The following is a 17,322-nucleotide window of genomic DNA, read 5'->3' as shown; positions in this document are numbered from 1 at the left end:
ATTTATATTTGTAAATATTTCTACATGTATTCTCATGTATTCCAGATTCTTTGCTTTTAAATGCCCTGATTTCCCTACTAATTATCCCGCTGGAGAACTCATTCCATCTGAATTTTTAGTCCGTCCTGTTTTGAGGGGTAAAATGCTTAGCTTTCTTACAACAGTCCCTGGCAAGGGAATAGAATAACAATAATTGTCTTAGTCCAGTGTTTCTTTACTTCCCATGGTGGTAACACCTTAATGGGTCTGTGATCTCAATTTGCTGAAGTACAACTAACATGTAATTATGGAGTGGAATAAGCTAAACTTGACTAGAAAACAACAGAGTGAATTACACATCATAATCCTAGATGTTTTCATTTATACATTTATATATGTGTGTGTGTATCTGCATCAGATTGCAATACATCATAGTTATGCATTCATCAATTGCATTAAAAATGTTTAAAAGCACTTGCTTATTCTAATCAGGACTTACTCTAGGAGACAAAGTATTGTCCCCAAACTGTATGACTGCTATATAAGGGCACGAAGTGAAATAGATCATGAGATGACAACCATAATACCAACTATGATGAAACTGTAACATGACCCCATTTTATAATTCCTCCCCTTTGGTTGTGGATGGGTAAGATTTATAAATATAATGAGATCACTCCTGTGATTAGGTTCCTTTATATGGAAAAGATCAAGGGAATTTGAAGATATAATTAAGGTCTCTATTTAGTTGAGTTTGTGTTAATCAAAAAAGCTTACCCTGGGTGGATCTGTCCTAATCAGGTGAAGCATGTAAAAGAGGATCTAGAGGTAAAAGATAAGAAGCAGCAGTAGATATGCTCATGTTTGACCTTAAAATCAAATTTCCATGCTGTGGAGAGGGTCATATGGCAGAGGGCAATGGATGAACTCTACCAGCCAGGTTCCTCTATCCTGTATCTACAAGGAAATGAATTGTACCAACAACCCGAGCTTGAAAGTGGATTTTGGTCTACAGATAAGTTTACAGCCCCAGGTGACACCTTGATTTCAACCTTGTGAGACCTGGAGCAGGGACCCAGCTAAGTCATGGCCAAACATCTGGCCTAAAGAAACTGTGAGATAATACATGGTGTTGCTTTAAGTCACTAAATATGTAGAAATGTGTTACACAGCAATAGAAAACAAATACAGTTGTCTATCTAGATTCCAGGTGCATGGAACCCTTTTTCTCTGTCATGGAACCCTCATTGATCACTACTACGAGTGACAACATTTGCTTTGCACTACTTAGCTGAGTTTCTGCAGCCAAAACTGATCATTAGTACAGTTCTCTCCTCACATGCACAGCATGACAAATGAGTATCTTTCCCCTTTGGCTTCTCATTTTATGCCTCAATCCATTTAAAAAGCACAGGGAAAGGGGCACCTGGGTGGCTCAGTCAGTTAAGCGTCTGCCTTTGCCTCAGGTTGATCCCCGGGGTCCTGGGATTGAGCCCAGCATCCGGCTCCCTGCTCAGCGGGGAGTCTGCCTCTCCCTCTGCCCCTGCTCATGCTCTCTCGCTCACTTTCTCTCAAATAAAAAATAAAATCTTAAAAAAAAAAAAAAAAAAGCATAGGGAAAAATACAACTGGGTGAAACAGGACTTTTGGAATATAATCTTCACACCTTTGTAAAGTAGGTAATAGTAACCGGCTTTGCAAAAGAGAAAGCCAGTGGCTAAAGGTTCAGGATATTTTTTTTCTTTTTTAAGAAACACATAGCTTCTATACAACTAAGTCTTCTACCTCAGAGTATAGGGGTCTGTCTCTAATTGTCATTTTCTCACTAAATTTCTCAAAGCAAGAAGAAATCCAATTTGTTTTAGTATCAAGCAGAATTTAAAGTGAAATTAGTTTTGTGATTTTAGCATTGTTACTTAACCTGTGTGAATCTCTATTTCCACATTTTCTCATTTGGGGTGTGTATGTGAGAGACAGGGAGAGAGAGATTATAATCTAGAACTGTGAGAATTATAAAATGACTACTGAATACATGTTTATTTTAAAATTACTTAATCACTGTCCCTTTATCATGTAGCATGTCTCTTTATCATGTAACAAAACAGTTTATAATTTAATTTCCAAATTAAAATAGACTGATACTCTCAGCAATTCCGTAAAATCTTTGCAATGCAATTTTCACTAACTGAGAATTTATGATGTTTTAAATAGAATTAGACCTGAAATTAAAGAGGAGGGAGAGGATACATTAAGAATACTAATAGAGCAATGAAGATATCTGGAAGAAATTTAATATATTTTAAAATATATTTTGGTGTGATAATACATTATTTATGATAAGCTAATCTTACATAGATTTAAAATACCTAGCAGTTTTTCATTGAATATTGTCATGAGTATTTGTGTACCTATCTTTGTATTAAGAACTTTTTATAAAGCTAATTGAATTTTCCTCCCTATAATTGAATTCCCATATTAATGAGTTTTTTGGTCCAAAATTAAAGTAAATCAAAAGTATTTGAACATATCAAAACCTCACAGTGTCTAAGAAATTCTTGTAAAAATAAAATCTATCTCTAAATAATCTTTTGCCAAATTAAAAAAATATTCGGAAAAGTTGAATTTATAGAAACAGAGTAGATTAGTGATTGCAAGAGGCTGGGAGTGAGGGGGATGGGAAGGTGTTGGTCAAAGGTTACAAACTGTCATTTATAGGATGAGTAAGTTCTGCAGATGTACCATACAGCGTGGTGACTGTGGATAAGGTACTGTACCATCTACTTGAAAGTTGCTATGAGAGTAGCATTTTAGTGTTCTCATCATGCAAAAAATGAAAACCATGTGAGGTCATAGATGTGTTAACTACCCTTACTGTGGTAATCATTTTGCAAGTCATCACATTGTACACCTTATACTTACACAATGTTGTAAGTCAATTATATCTCAATAAAGCTGGGAAAAAAATCAGTTTTCCTGGCTTAACACTGCCTCTGAAAAGCCTCTTCAGATAAACAGTCTAAATTTAAAACTAGAAACAATCCCTGATTATGGATCTCAGTAGAAGTTAATTGTGCGCTTAGAGCGCACATCTGCAGTGGATGAGATCTCACACTTCCATTAGTACAATGGGACCGGAAGCCGCCCTGCTGCGCTGCAAGTCTGAATCAGTCACATGGTTTGGGAGCTGCGACTGTATCTTCATGCTTTATATATTATGTTTTTATTTTTTAGGGCTCATGGTGATAATGACCATGTGACTAACATTCCCTATCATATCTCGCAGAGTATTCTCTTGCCCAAATTTACCACAAGACCTAGTGTATGGCAAAAGATTTCTCTTCATAGAAACTGCCTTCAAGCCCCAAATGACAAGCACTTTCTCAGTAGCTTGTTACCACTGCTATTGATATCTACCGTACATTATGACAACATCTATGTCGAGAGCTTTCTGTGTTTGCCTGCTTTCAGATTTTTCTATCTTCTTTTAAATCTGTCTGCTTTCCTCTGATTAATTCTTCAAAAATTATCCTTAGTAGAATGAATAGAGGATATTTTGAACCAAAAAAAAAAAAAAGGAACAATTTTAACATATTTAAGGGTTGACCTGGAGGAAAAACGTTCGATTTCTCCACTTCTAATTTTAGGCCAAAGCGTGAAAGTCCACATTAAGACAACATTAAATGGAAAAAAAAAAAAAAAAAAAAATCGGCCTGAATAACGACATTGACTCTATTATAAATGAGTCCCGACCATGAGAGCTTTCAAAATAACTTGCAATTCGGGGATTTTTGAAAAGTTGTAGCTTCTTTTAAAAGTTATTAAACAGATGTACAAAATAAATCATGTACTATACGTCGTCCGTGGCCCTTGCTGCCTGCTCACTGAAACATTTCGGTTACCAATTGCAGATGAATTCTGAGAGGAGCAGCCAAGGCTGGGCTGGGAGGGGGCACAGTGTTGCAACAATACCTGTGGACACCTTGCCTGAGGCTGGGATGATTGGAGCGAGTGACCCTCCATAGAATTGGACCCGGAAAATACAGGGTACCATGCGGTGAAAAGAGGAGAAACAAGAAATTTGAAGGGCATTAAGCAAAAACATGGACCAGGACTGAGAGTCAGTGTTTAGCTGGCTCCTAGAATGCCCTCTGTCCATAGTAATGCTACTGCTCTATACGTAGGTCTCAACTATCCTTCTACTGAAATCTCTTCTACGTAAGAGGTCTTAAGTGAGTTTCATACTTCATCAAAAGCAATTCATCAGTTCAGAGAATTTCTTGGAATACTAATGAATTTGGGATGCCTCAATTTCTCTGTTATTTACATTATAAAATACCTACATTTTTAAAGATTTTATTTCTTTATTTGAGAGAGAGACACAGCGAGAGAGGGAACACAAGCAAGGGGAGTGGGAGAGGGAGAAGCAGGCTTCCCGCCGAGCAGGGAGCCCGATGCGGGGCTCGATCCCAGGACCCTGGGATCATGACCTGAGCCGAAGGCAGATGCTTAACGACTGAGCCACCCAGGTTCCCCAAAATACCTACATTTTTAATCATGGAACACTGGAGCAGGATAGACCAAAAAAAAAAGTAGGATAAAGAAACAATGCTCCGTTTTGTTGGGCCCATTCTGATATTGACTTGACTCCATTCAGTGCAAAGACTTTGAGTTGACATAGCTATGGGCAAATTGCTGTCATGCAGAATATTTTACTTCTTATCTAGCAACCCTGGATATTTGTTTCAGAATGAAACCTCTGAAATATGATTACTAAATAACCAGATGATACCATACTTTTTCCCAAGTTAACAGCAGCTCAGTGGAAGAGTATATTCATTGCCATTTAGCACAAAACCTAGATAATCTTTACAGCAATGGTTCTCAAACTCTTTGGTCACAGGAACTTTTTTTCCTCTCAAAAATTAGTGAGGACCCCAAGGAGCTTTTGTTTCTCTGTGTTATATCTTGATTTTTTTCCTTATCAGAAAACATAACGGAAAAAGGTTTTATTTTTTATTTTTTTTGGAAAAGAAGTTTTAAAATAGCCTTTTAAAAATAACAAATACATGGGCGCCTGGGTGGCTCAGTCGTTAAGCGTCTGGGGCTCAGTCAGTTAAGCGTCTGCCTTTGGCTCAGGTCATGATCCCAGGGTCCTGGGATCGAGCCCCACATCGGGCTCCCTGCTCAGCGGGAAGCCTGCTTCTCCCTCTCCCACTCCCCCTGCTTGTGTTCCCTCTCTCGCTGTGTCTCTCTCTGTCAAATAAATAAAATCTTTAAAAAAAAAATAAATAATGAATACATTACATGTTAAAATAAAATATTTATAAAAAATAACTATAGTTTAAAAAAAAAATGAGTGGCATTGTTTTGCATTTTTGCAAGTCTCCTTAGTGCCCCACTGATAGAAAATAACTGGATTCTCATACCTGCTTTCTGTATTCAGTGTGTTGCCATATGTAGTTTGATGTAGTTTGGTTGAAGTATATGAAGAAAGCCTGACCTGAAACAGATGTGGAGTGGGGCAAAGAAAGATCTTACAGACCTCCAAAAGTCTCCGGGATCTCCAGGCCTCCTCAGATCACACTTTGAGAACCGTGGCTCTATAGATCCCCTTCTACTTTCATATTTCTCTCTTCCTTAACCCTCTCACACTCATTATCCTTGGTCTTTATTTTTCCCTTTCCTACATGTTTTTATTTCTTTCTCCTTACCTTATTTACTGTTCTGCATCTTTTTTTTTTTAAGATTTTATTTATTTATTCATGAGAGACAGAGAGAGAGAGAGGCAGAGGGAGAAGCAGGCTCCCAAGGAGCAGGGAGCCTGATGCCGAATTCAATCCCAGGACCCTGGGATCATGACCTGAGCCAAAGGCAGACACTTAACCATCTGAGCCACCCAGGCGCCCTACTGTTCTGCATCTTATTACCTCTTTAAACACCCCTCTTCTTTCAGACCTGTACCTCCCTTCTCCACTTTTCCTTCCTCCCCTTGAAACCTCTCTCCCCTGTTCTCCCCAAGTGATATATGAAAATGAAGTCTTTCTTAAAAAAAGAAATTATCTTGGGGGATCTTGGAAAGATGTATAATCTTACTTATCCCTCCATAAGTTTTCTCTGTAAGTGGCAGTTTCTAGTTATCCATACATGAAAGAAAAAAAAAGTCATCCTTAATCCCCACGTTCTCTCGATCCACATCTAGTCTCATTATCCTCATTCCAGAATATATCCTCTATCTCTCGGTTCCTTCAACCGCCCTTCTCTAAGTCCAGTGTCAATTTAATCCATCCATCCCCTCATTTGTAATATTGTAGTAGTCCACTCACTGGTGTTCCTTCTCTCCACCTGCTCTGCTCCACCACCACCACAATCAATTCTCCACTCAGCAGCCAATGTGACTGTAGTAGAGATTCTTGGAGACCCATGTTGGCCTCCTTTTCCAGCTATTGTGAGGATTGGCTGATAATACATAGCTCATCCTGGTCTCCTCTGGAGTATTGACTTACATCAAATAGGTGCTTTTCCAGAGGCTATATACCCTCTTATAGCTCCAGGATAGAAAATGGCCAGTGACTGATAGATGGGATAAAAAAGACTGGCTCCTGCCTTGGGGACTAACTCTGTGCTGCAATTTTTGCTTTAGCGCCTTCCCATGGGATCAGGCTGAAGCTAGTCTCCATTGAGACCACATTCTTGTTTCCCTCCTGATACTGCTTATTGTCTCATGCTCTGCTTCTAGAAAACCCAGCCTGAGATAGTAAAAGTTCAGTAATCTATACCAAATTATGTTATCTCTCTGCATAAAACTGTCCAATGAATTCCAGCCTCTTCATTGCTGCCCACAAAATACTTCTTTAACTGGTAGAACCGAGTCTGTCACATAGTAACTGCTCAATAAATATTTGACTTGAATTAATATTGAATGTAATATTTATACAGCTAATTTTAAATTAATATTTTATTCTATGATAACTCATGAATTTACTTATCCATCCGTTCAACAAATTCTTTAGAGCACTAATTTTGTAAAACATAGACTTAAATGTTATAAAGATTAGAAACCTGTGCAAGACATTGCTAGTTTTCTCCCATATCTGGTTCTTTTCTTCCTTAGGAACAAAAGAAAGTTGTATTTTCTAGGTGTATTTTCTGTGTGACTAGGTGGATCCATGTGGTTGAGTTCTAAATGGAATGAAATGTGAGTGAAAATGGAATGGATCTCTTCCATTCCAAGACATTAAAGAGCCAGCATGCCTCTTTTACTCTGTTTTTGTTTCTCAGCCATCCAGATGCAGGGAAAGAAACAGATGCCTCTGAGGTGACTCTTGCGAACACTGGAGCCAAAAGATATCAGGAGCCTAAATACCTGAGCCACCACTTGGAGAAAATATGCCCATATTGGATTTGGTGTTAGTAAAAATTAAACTGTTATTGGATTAAGTTTCTGAGATTTCATTTTTACAGCCGTGGGCATGTATTATCTTGACTAAAAATATATCAATAGTAGTCAAAAAGTTTATACTTTAATAAAAAAGAAAGTAGGGGCGCCTGGGTGGCTCAGTCGTTGAGCGTCTGCCTTCGGCTCAGGTCATGATCCCAGAGTCCTGGGATCGAGCCCCGCATCGGGCTCCCTGCTCCGTGGGAAGCCTGCTTCTCCCTCTCCCAGTCTCCCTGCTTGTGTTCCCTCTCTCTCTGTGTCTCTCTCTGTCAAATAAATAAATAAAATCTTTAAAAAAATAAAAATAAATAAAAATAAATAAAAAAGAAAGTAAGGAAATATAAGTGTATTAGTTATCTATTACTGCAAAGCAAATTACCCCAAACTTAGCAGCATAAACAACAAACATTATCTCACTGTTCCTGAGGATCAAAACCTGTTCCACGTGGCTTAGCTGGATAAATCTGCCTTGGGGTCTCTCATGAAGTTTCAGTCAGGCTGTTGGCTGTAATTGGAGGCATCTCAAGTTTCAATAGGAAGGATTCCTTTTTACGGTCACTGCTTTTGGCAGGTTTCTGTCCCTCCTCAACACGTGAGCCTCTCCGAAATTTGTCTGAGTCTTCTCATGATATTGGTTTCCCCCAGAGAGAGTGCTTCAGGGGAGAATAAGACATAACATCCTGCAAGGAAACCGCAGATCTTTATAATCTATTCTTGCAGGTGACACTCCATTACTTCTTCCAAATTCTATTCACTAGAAAAGTCACTAAGTCCAACCCCAACTCAAGGGACTGCTGAATTAAGCTGAACCTTTTGCAACAGGGAGTATCAAAGAATTTGTGGACATATCTTTAAAATAACAACAAGACATGCAAGGCTGGGCCCCTGGGTGGTTCAGTCGGTGTTAAGGGTCTGCCTTCAGCTCAGGTCATGATCCCAGGACCCTGGAATCTAGCCTGGCATCGGGCTCCTTGCTTGGCAGGGAGCCTGCTTCTCCCTCTCCCTCTGGGTGAGCTCTCTCTTTTTCTGTCTCTCTGTCAAATAAATAAATAAAATCTTAAAAAAAAAAAAAAAAGGAAGGAAGAAATGCAAGACTATGTATAAAAACTCCCATAATGGTGGTATGGGCAAAGCATTTATAAGTATACGGGAACAAGTGATAAGCAAAGATTTCAGGGAAAAGGTGGTCATTGGTACCTTTCGATAAATGAAGATTGGAGTAAAATCATTTTAGGCAGAAGACACAGGATAAAGATAAAGAAAATGCAGAACCCGATCAAATAATGAAAAACAGTTTGGCCAGGACAAAATTATATGTGAGAGAGGAGGATCTGGATTGGTAACGTGGTGCCTCAGGGCGAGAACCACGCATTCCTGTTTGTCCATGTTCCACAGATGGCCAGACAAGAGAAAAAGAAACAACAACAACAACACCTCTTCAAATACTCATAGCTTCATCAGCCTAACCCTGCTCTCGCAGAAAGTGAAGCAGCAGCTGTGTGAGGTGATTCAGGATTTCATCCAGCTGCCTGCTTTGCAGCATCCTTGGATGTAGATGTAGCTTTCTCACCATCAGGGAAAGATCTCTACTTTCCCGTTGGAGCTGATACCCCATGTAATACTGCACCCAGTTAGATATCAGTGAATCGTACTTTTTATTGACTAATACGCATCAGAAATATGATAAATACTTTTATGGCCCTTTCTATTGAACAAGTGCTTTATCAAAGTGCAAATACATTTGGATAAACTGCTTCACCCAAGACTATGCTAATACATAAAACCAGGCTAATAAGTTACTCAGGTAAACAGCTCAATCCAGGTCTTGGAGGTGATGGGGGGGGGGGCAGGTAGAAGCAAACTATTTGATTGACAATTTTCAGACTGACCAATCAATTAAGTCAAAAGCCCAAACCAGTTTATCCACCAGACTGAAGTTTTATTTAAACCTCATTAATTGCAAACTTAGAGAACAAAAGAAGACGACTGACCACCAAAGTTTGGATTCTCAAAATGGATTTAAATGATTCCTTTTATCTTAGGAAGATAAAAAGATACTAGTTTCATCAAAGTTTGTTTAATGTATAACCCTAATGAAGACGTTAAGATCCTGAGATCTTTTATAGAACAAAAATCTACAGTATTTGGTATGCTGTCATAATAGATCCCTTACCATAGGCAAACAGGTTATAAGATGCAATTAATTCACTGCTTCCAAACAGAAGGTGGAGAACCAAGTCTTGTAATGGCTAAACTGGGAACATTTAGGTCACCGTATCAGATTGCTTACCTCTTTATGTAATATACCATAGAAAAATCTGTTCTGACAGTTTCAAGAACGATATAATTATTTTTTTTAAATTGAGGATGACATACTGTTTTATGATTTTATAAACATAATAAAATATAGAATTTATCTAGAGGGAGATTCCACTTTGATTTTCAATTAGCTTAACCAAAAAGGATAAACACAATTAGTCACAATAATTTTTGTAACCTCCATCATTATCTATCAAACTACACTGGGAATCATTTCTATTTTTATAGCTGGAATAAAACACAGCAGGTCTTCTGTCCCTATGCTAGCTAAACTTGTGTATCTCCTATGCACAATTTATTGTTCAAACTGTAAAGGGCTTTCATGTCTTCTACACAATTTTTAAAGATGGGTGTAACATTTAACAAGTAGAGGAAGATTGGGGGGGAGGAGAGAATGTGGGACTATATTTAATAAAATTACACAAAATGTTCATTTGGAAAATATCTGCTTTGTAGTGCTAATCAAACGTATTGCAGCACATCTATTACTAATATCTAATGCTGGCTGGGCACAGACCCTAAAGGTTAACTGTGTACCCATAAAAATAGTCACATTCCAGGGAAATGATACTTTCTCATACTTGAAAAACAACTATTGAGTTTACTTGTGTTCTTTTCCTCACTCTCATATTTGAGCCAATAGTTCTCATCATTAACTTCTGGAAAGTAATAATTAACCCAATGCTCTAACACAGTTGCAAGGGTCTCTTGATATGCCCTGTCTCTCTTCCCAATCTTACAGTTTTGTTTTTTTAACAAATTACCCATCAGTTCTGACAGCACTCCTTAAGAAACCCTTCAACTCTGTTTAAGTGATTAGAGCAATTGAATGCAAAAAATACAGTTTAAAATCTCATAGATTCCATTTTAAAGAAAGGAAATAAAACTTCCTGGGAAGAACAATATCCAATAAGGAGTATAGAAGTGTTAGTAGGACAGTCAGTGGTAGAAAGCTTCAAATAGAGTTTCCCAGGGATTCCTGGATGGCTCAGTTGGTTGAGCGTCTGCCTTCAGCCTGGGATTGAGTCCTGTGTTGGGCTCCCTGCTTAGTGGGGAGCCTGCTTCTCCCTCTGCCTTCCACTTCCCCTGCTTGTGTTCTTTCTCTCTCTCTCTCTCTTTCTCTTGCTGACAAATGGATAAATAAAATCTTCAAAAAAAAAAAAAAAAGAGAGAGAGAGTTCCCCAAACACCTTTCTTACATACCAACTCTTCTTTTTTCCAAGTTACTCTTTCTCTAAACAGTTTGTAAGTCTCATGAATGCTTTAAAAACTTATATGTTAATCTCTAAAATGAAGAAGTCATCTCCATGATATCTTACCTGTAATTTTCCATTATTGTTTTGACACAGTATATTTCTTATCTAATTTAGAAATACATGACAACCCCATGGAAAAATCTTTTGGTAGTCCCAGTTTACTCCCAGAGAAGGTCAAAGTCCTAGATGTTTCCTAACTTGGGCCAAGTCATTGGAACTCAGTGCTAGGTGTCTTGACTTTCAGTTCAGCATTCTCCTAACAACACCCAATGGATTCTGAATGTTTCTCTACAATCTGGGAAACTCATTTTTCTGCTCATCTCAAAATGTTCCTTTGTGAATAGTGGTATAGACTGAGTTGTGTACCCTCAAAATTTGTATGTCGAAGCATTATTGGAGATAAGACTTTGGGACAGAGCCTGGCTTAAATCAAAGTCATGAGGGTGGGGTCCTCATGATCAGGTTAGTGGCTTTATAAGAAGAGAAAGAGAGATTGCATTCTCTCTCTGACAAGTAAGGACCCAGAGAGAAGGTCATCTGTGATCCAGGAAGCGGGCTCTCACCAGGAACTGAATCAGCCAGCACCTTAATCCTGGAGTTCCCAGCCTCCAGAACTGTGAGAAATAAATGTCTGTTGTTTAAGTCATACAGTCTGCTGTGTTTTGTTTTAATAGCCCAAGCTGACTGATACAAATAGATAATTCACATCTTCATAAATGCATTGCTTTAGGAATGTGCCCCCTTTTTACCGCAGATTTTCCTAATACTTGAATTTTCAAGCACGTATATCAGATTAATTCACTCCAATTATGTTAACCTATTGCTCCTTTAGTCTGATTCCTTCTTGTTGATAGAGTATTCACTTTTGTTTTTGTTTTTGTTTTTTTGGTCATTCTAGTGGTTTCTCGGGAGGTCTTCAGTAGGAATGATTTAATTATTGTAAGTTTTATAGAAGTAAGTAAATAACATTGAATCAATAAGGAGTTGACTTAAATGAAATGCGCAGATACAGAAGAATCATAAAAAAAGAAAATTAGCTGATTTACTAATTTAATTATGAAAGTTATTCCAATTCCAGGAAATGCAGTAGAAATTAATGTCCAGAAGATACACTATACTTTGCAGAAGATCAAACTAATAGTGTTTCTAGTTAAAAAGTAAAAGAGTGGTCAAAAACTTGGTTAAGTCTAAATAGGAAGCTAAATATATAAGGGTATATTCTAATTTCTTACCATATTGTTTTATTTGATCATTGCCTTATGATCTATTTTAATTATTATTTTAATATGAGAACATGCTCACAATCATAAAAAAAGTGTGGGTGGGGCACCTGTCACAGGTTGGGTTCTCTGAGCAAATACTGAGGTGGAGTTTGGGATTCAAGATGTTTATTAGGGATTGACCCCTCTGGGAAGAGAAAAGTAAGATTATGAGGCAGACCCAATCGAGTCTGGGCCAATGTTGCCCATGAGAGTTGACTTGCTTTAGACCCGAATGGGCTAGCCTTTTCACCCTTACTTCACTTAGCAACTGGATGGGGGCTACTCACTCTGGGAAGGTCAAAGTAGCTCTCTGGAGCTGAGATGGATCCTGAAAGAGCTGACTGCTGGTGATATCTGCTGACTGTCCCCTCCCTAAGCTGAGTGGGATCAGATTGGTACATGTCAGTTTTTCCACGACACCTAGATATTTAGGATGAACCCACTACCATTCCAGTGTGGGTAAAAGTAAGTTCTGAACATCCTAAATGAAGTTCTGTGTCAGAATATCTTGAAAAAATACAAAATGCGGACTGTGTCGAAATAAGTGGGTTGCCCTTGGTTACTTTCTGCCATGTCCATACCCGATCACCCAGCCTTTCTAGGTCACCTGGCTACCTTTGAAGAAACTGATTCACTGTGGAAGACCACACTGGCCATCTACTCATGTTCTGGTCACAGCTCTTGCTCCATTAGACCCACAAAATGGCTAATTCCTTTTTACCACACATTTTACCTGGGGTGAATAGTACAGGTTGGAAATCTTAATACCCAAGTGCCTATTGTCTCCTTTGGAACAGCAACCATGGTGTAGATCGCTTGATTACCAGCAGGCATATAAAATGAAATGCTTAGAATATTTTAATCCTAAAATATTCAAAGAATCACTAAAACTGAAAAAAGCTGTTGGCAAAAACAAAATATTGTTTTCTGTTTCTTTGTCACAGAACCAAATCTTTTATCCCCAACTCTCCTTTGAAAGCATATCAATCAGCATAACACTGGTTCTCTCTCTACCTCTTTACTCATTCTATTATTCAGAGGTAGCGTGATTTATGGAATTTGTAAATTTGGGTAAGAAGAGCTGGGCATTTGTGGCTCCACTCTGCCCCTCCTCCTCTTGGAAGCTGCTCAAAGATAGCTTAGGTTCTGCCACGCTGTTCCAGGACAAGCCTTCCTCATGGGGCTTCCTCTGAATGGAGGGTAAGAACCAGCCTAATTCTGCAAATATAATCCACGCCCTAAACCTGACCATATCCATCATTACTCATTGTGTAATTCCTTACTATTTCAGTATCCAAACATGAAAGTACTCTGAGGGTCTTCCTCAGAAACTCCCAATAATTATAATAGATTAACAAGATCCTTATCTGTTTCATAGCAATGAGTTTGAATTATTTCTCACATACGTAAAAAAAGAAAAAAAATAAGAAGTAAATCTGAAGGGAAAAATGTATTTTTTGATTCTACAGTGGTAAAGCTCCTTCAAAATTCTGCTTTGACTTCAAGATAATCAAAAGTCTTATAAATAGTATGAAATTTGACAATAATACAACAAAATAAATAATGTAAACAACTCACCCGTTCATCTATTATGCCACATATAACTCCTCTGGTTTCTTTTTGTTTGTTGATTTATTCGAGAAAATCTTTTTAAAAACTGGATTGACCAAATGGGCTACTTGCCCTGGCATTGTATAATAACAGCCAGAAATGTTGAATAAATAAATCAATACAATGGAGTTGTATATTAGAAAAAAACAAGCAGGGTTTGTCCTAAATGTTTGCCCCATGGCCAGGTTTTCTTTGAGCCAGCATATGAAAGATTTTGTGATTAGGCCCCAAAGCACAAAAATTCCAATTAATTATGATGATTAGATATGTCTTCATTAGTAGTCTATAAATAAATCATGCACAACATTATGCAGTCAGCTATCCTGGAAAAATATTCTTCTAGAGGGCTGTGAAAACAGCTTAATTAATTATAAATGCTCTGCAACTTATCACATATTATATTTTGAAATGTTAAAGCATACATATATACACATGTTATATGTGTGTAGAGGTATTTGTCAAACTGTTTCAGTGTTTTTTGTGCTATTTAGCACTAAAATGCTTTCCAGAATCAAGATGGAAGTTTGTTAAAAAATCTGTATTTATTGTTAAAAATAAAAATGTTATTTCGAACGGTTATGTTTCCAATTCCTTTCATGTTTTCAGATGACAGTGTTTCTCTTTGATATTTAACTTCTGTGCTTCCAGAAATGTTTTGTGAATGTGTTCCTCTTCTCTTCCTGCCCCACTCCCTCCCTGCCCTCAGTAAATTTTCTTCATTGATTCAAAAACAGTTTCTTCCTAAACATGTTGCTGTCAATAAAAGCATTTTTATTACATTGGCAATTAACCCATATGTGCAAGGTATCCTTCATTTACTTCTCTAGATCCTCTGTTCCCCCTTCTCCACCCAGCTAGAACCCCAGGAGACTGACCTCCGTGAACTGCATCAAGCAATTCCCTTGCCCTCCGGTTTCCAGTTGAGCTCTGTTAATGGGGATCCCTGGCAGGAGATCAGACGTGGGTGGGGGAATTTACCCCCCTCGCTCCTTCTCTGCAGGTTGACTGTGTACCTCAGCCAAAGGTCACAGCTCCTGACAGGTGATTCTTGCTGACAGGTCTCCCTATGGGTTTTAGTCCTTTCAGATCTAAGGGTGGTAACAGGTCCGTCCACATAACTCACCCTGGGGTACTGCATCATCTCTCTTGTTTTCCCTATACCCTACCCTAGCTTTCATAAATAGTCTTTTTATTAAATTCATCTCAAATTACCTGATTTGAATATGTAATCTGTTTTCTGCAGGACCTTGATTGATACATGATTCTTCTTGTAAATTATTCAAACAATACAAAAATAGAGTAAAACATGAACATCCTCATTACATATTTTGATTGTGAATACTGAAAACACAATTCAGATTGGCTTAAGCACCTGGATTTCTCTAGTTCTCTGAGTCAATGCATCGCATGCAGAAACACAAGCAGAAAGATGCATTTTTTTCACAGCTAGTTTGGATTTAAATAGGCCAGAACAGAAGTTCAGGGTACAATAGAGCATGCTTTTGCATCCACTACCCTGAAAGCAGTTTATCTCAGTCGGGGTCCCGTCAGAAGGAGAAAAAAAAATCAGAACAATTATTTCAACAGGAATAGTTTTATATAAAAGTTGATGGGGGGGTGCCTGGGTGGTTCAATTGGTTAAGTGTCTGACTCTTGATTTCAACTCAGGTCATGATCTCAGAGTCCTGGGACTGAGCCTCACCTCGGGCTCTACTCAGTTCATAGTCTTCTTCTGCTCCTCCCCCACTCCTCACCCCATCATGTGCACACTCTCTCTCTCTTTCAAATAATAACAAAATCGTTTTTAAAAAGTTGACAACTAGGTATTAAAGAATTAAGAAGGAAAATTAAGTTATACAGGAGTGTCTACAGGCTACAGCTACCATCCTAGGGCTGGAGGTGGCAAATACACAAACTTGGAGGAGGGGCCCCACAGAGCTGAAACTAAGACCTGGGAGAAGGGGTTGCTCCTTGACCTGTGCTGGTGTCTGTTTGATTGGAGGAGAAGCCTCATGGGACCCAGGACCCAGACATCTGAAGAGGGATACTGAGCACCTGCAGCACATCGAGGCTGATTCTGCAAGTGTTAAAACACTGAAAACTCAATCCAACATTTTACTGAAACAAGCTGCTGTTGCCAGGGAAAAGAGGTGAGATGAGGCTAGGGTGATGTTGAAAGCCACAGGAAGCCAACAGGAAGCCAACAGCAAGCAAAGATGCAGCGGGTCCCTCTTCTTCCACCATCCTTACAGCTCCCTCTGCTGCTTTTTACTGGCCAAGATTAACAGAGAGGCAGTTGGTAAAGCAAACATAGTTTGCAAATTTCCAGCCCTAACGTCACAGAACAGAGTCTAGAAGAAAGAGTTTAAGCTGAAAGGCAATACTTAATAACTGGAATAGGTCTTGGCCAGAAAATCAGCCACATTCCTTTACTGGAAACACAGTTTCAGATTTCCTACTTTATATCAGGTACTGTGTGAGACTAGACAATGGACACACAGCATGAGCAAGGAAAGTTTTAGTCCTGTTTCTAACTGGGCAGTTAATATGATAAAGCAATTATAATATAAGACATCTCATGATAGAGATAATAATACGAGGTTTTTGAAGTGGCATTTAAATGAGCTATGTAGGGTCAGACAGAGTGTTCCACCGGAGGTGATATTGAGATTGGAGTTGACTTGAAGCTAGAGAATCATATTTTGGAAAACAGGAATGTCAGGCACCAAAAACCACAGGTAAGTTCCATCAGAGGAATTCCCTGGTTAGAACACAGGTGCCACTTGCTCTGCTGCCCTGGGACACCTCTGTACTAGTCTTGCTTTCACTGGGCATTGCTACAACGGAAAACAACTATGGTCAACCAATTTTTAACAAATTCCTATTTTTATCATTTCCTCAAAATTAAAAAAAAAATGGGGCATCCAGTTGGTAGAGCCTAGGTCAGTTGTCCTGCTCTAGGTGCCTGAGGAAAGAAAGAGAAGTATTTGACCCGATTTGTCTGATCTTGAACCCTGTCTCCCTCCAAGATCCACATAATGGGGACTTTATTCCCCAAATAAGACAAGCATTTGTATGATGGTCCCCAAATATGTCCACTAAAAATTGTCCCTTTGGCAATCCAGCATTCATATAAAATCTTCTTATTATTATGACAGAAAAAAACTCCTGTCTAACACAACGCAATTTCTTTCATAGAAAAATCCATGTTCACCAATGTCTCAAAAGGAGAAAACTAAGTCTCTTTAGTCACTGCATTTAACTCCAAGACCAGAATCCTTGAATAGTGTCCATTCTGACCCTAGTTCTCTTGGAGCTAGTCTTAATACTCAGCAAAATATAACCAAAAGTATAAATGACCTTTACTATCACTTATTCTTGTCATAGTAATGACTGAAAGGAAAAGAGAGGAGAGGAAAGGAAAGGAAAGGAAAGGAAAGGAAAGGAAAGGAAAGGAAAG

Source organism: Mirounga leonina, unplaced genomic scaffold (genome assembly GCF_011800145.1).
Source record: "Mirounga leonina isolate KUSES-001 unplaced genomic scaffold, KU_Mleo_1.0 Mir_53, whole genome shotgun sequence".
NCBI lineage: Eukaryota > Metazoa > Chordata > Mammalia > Carnivora > Phocidae > Mirounga > Mirounga leonina.
This window is presented reverse-complemented; position numbering follows the sequence as displayed.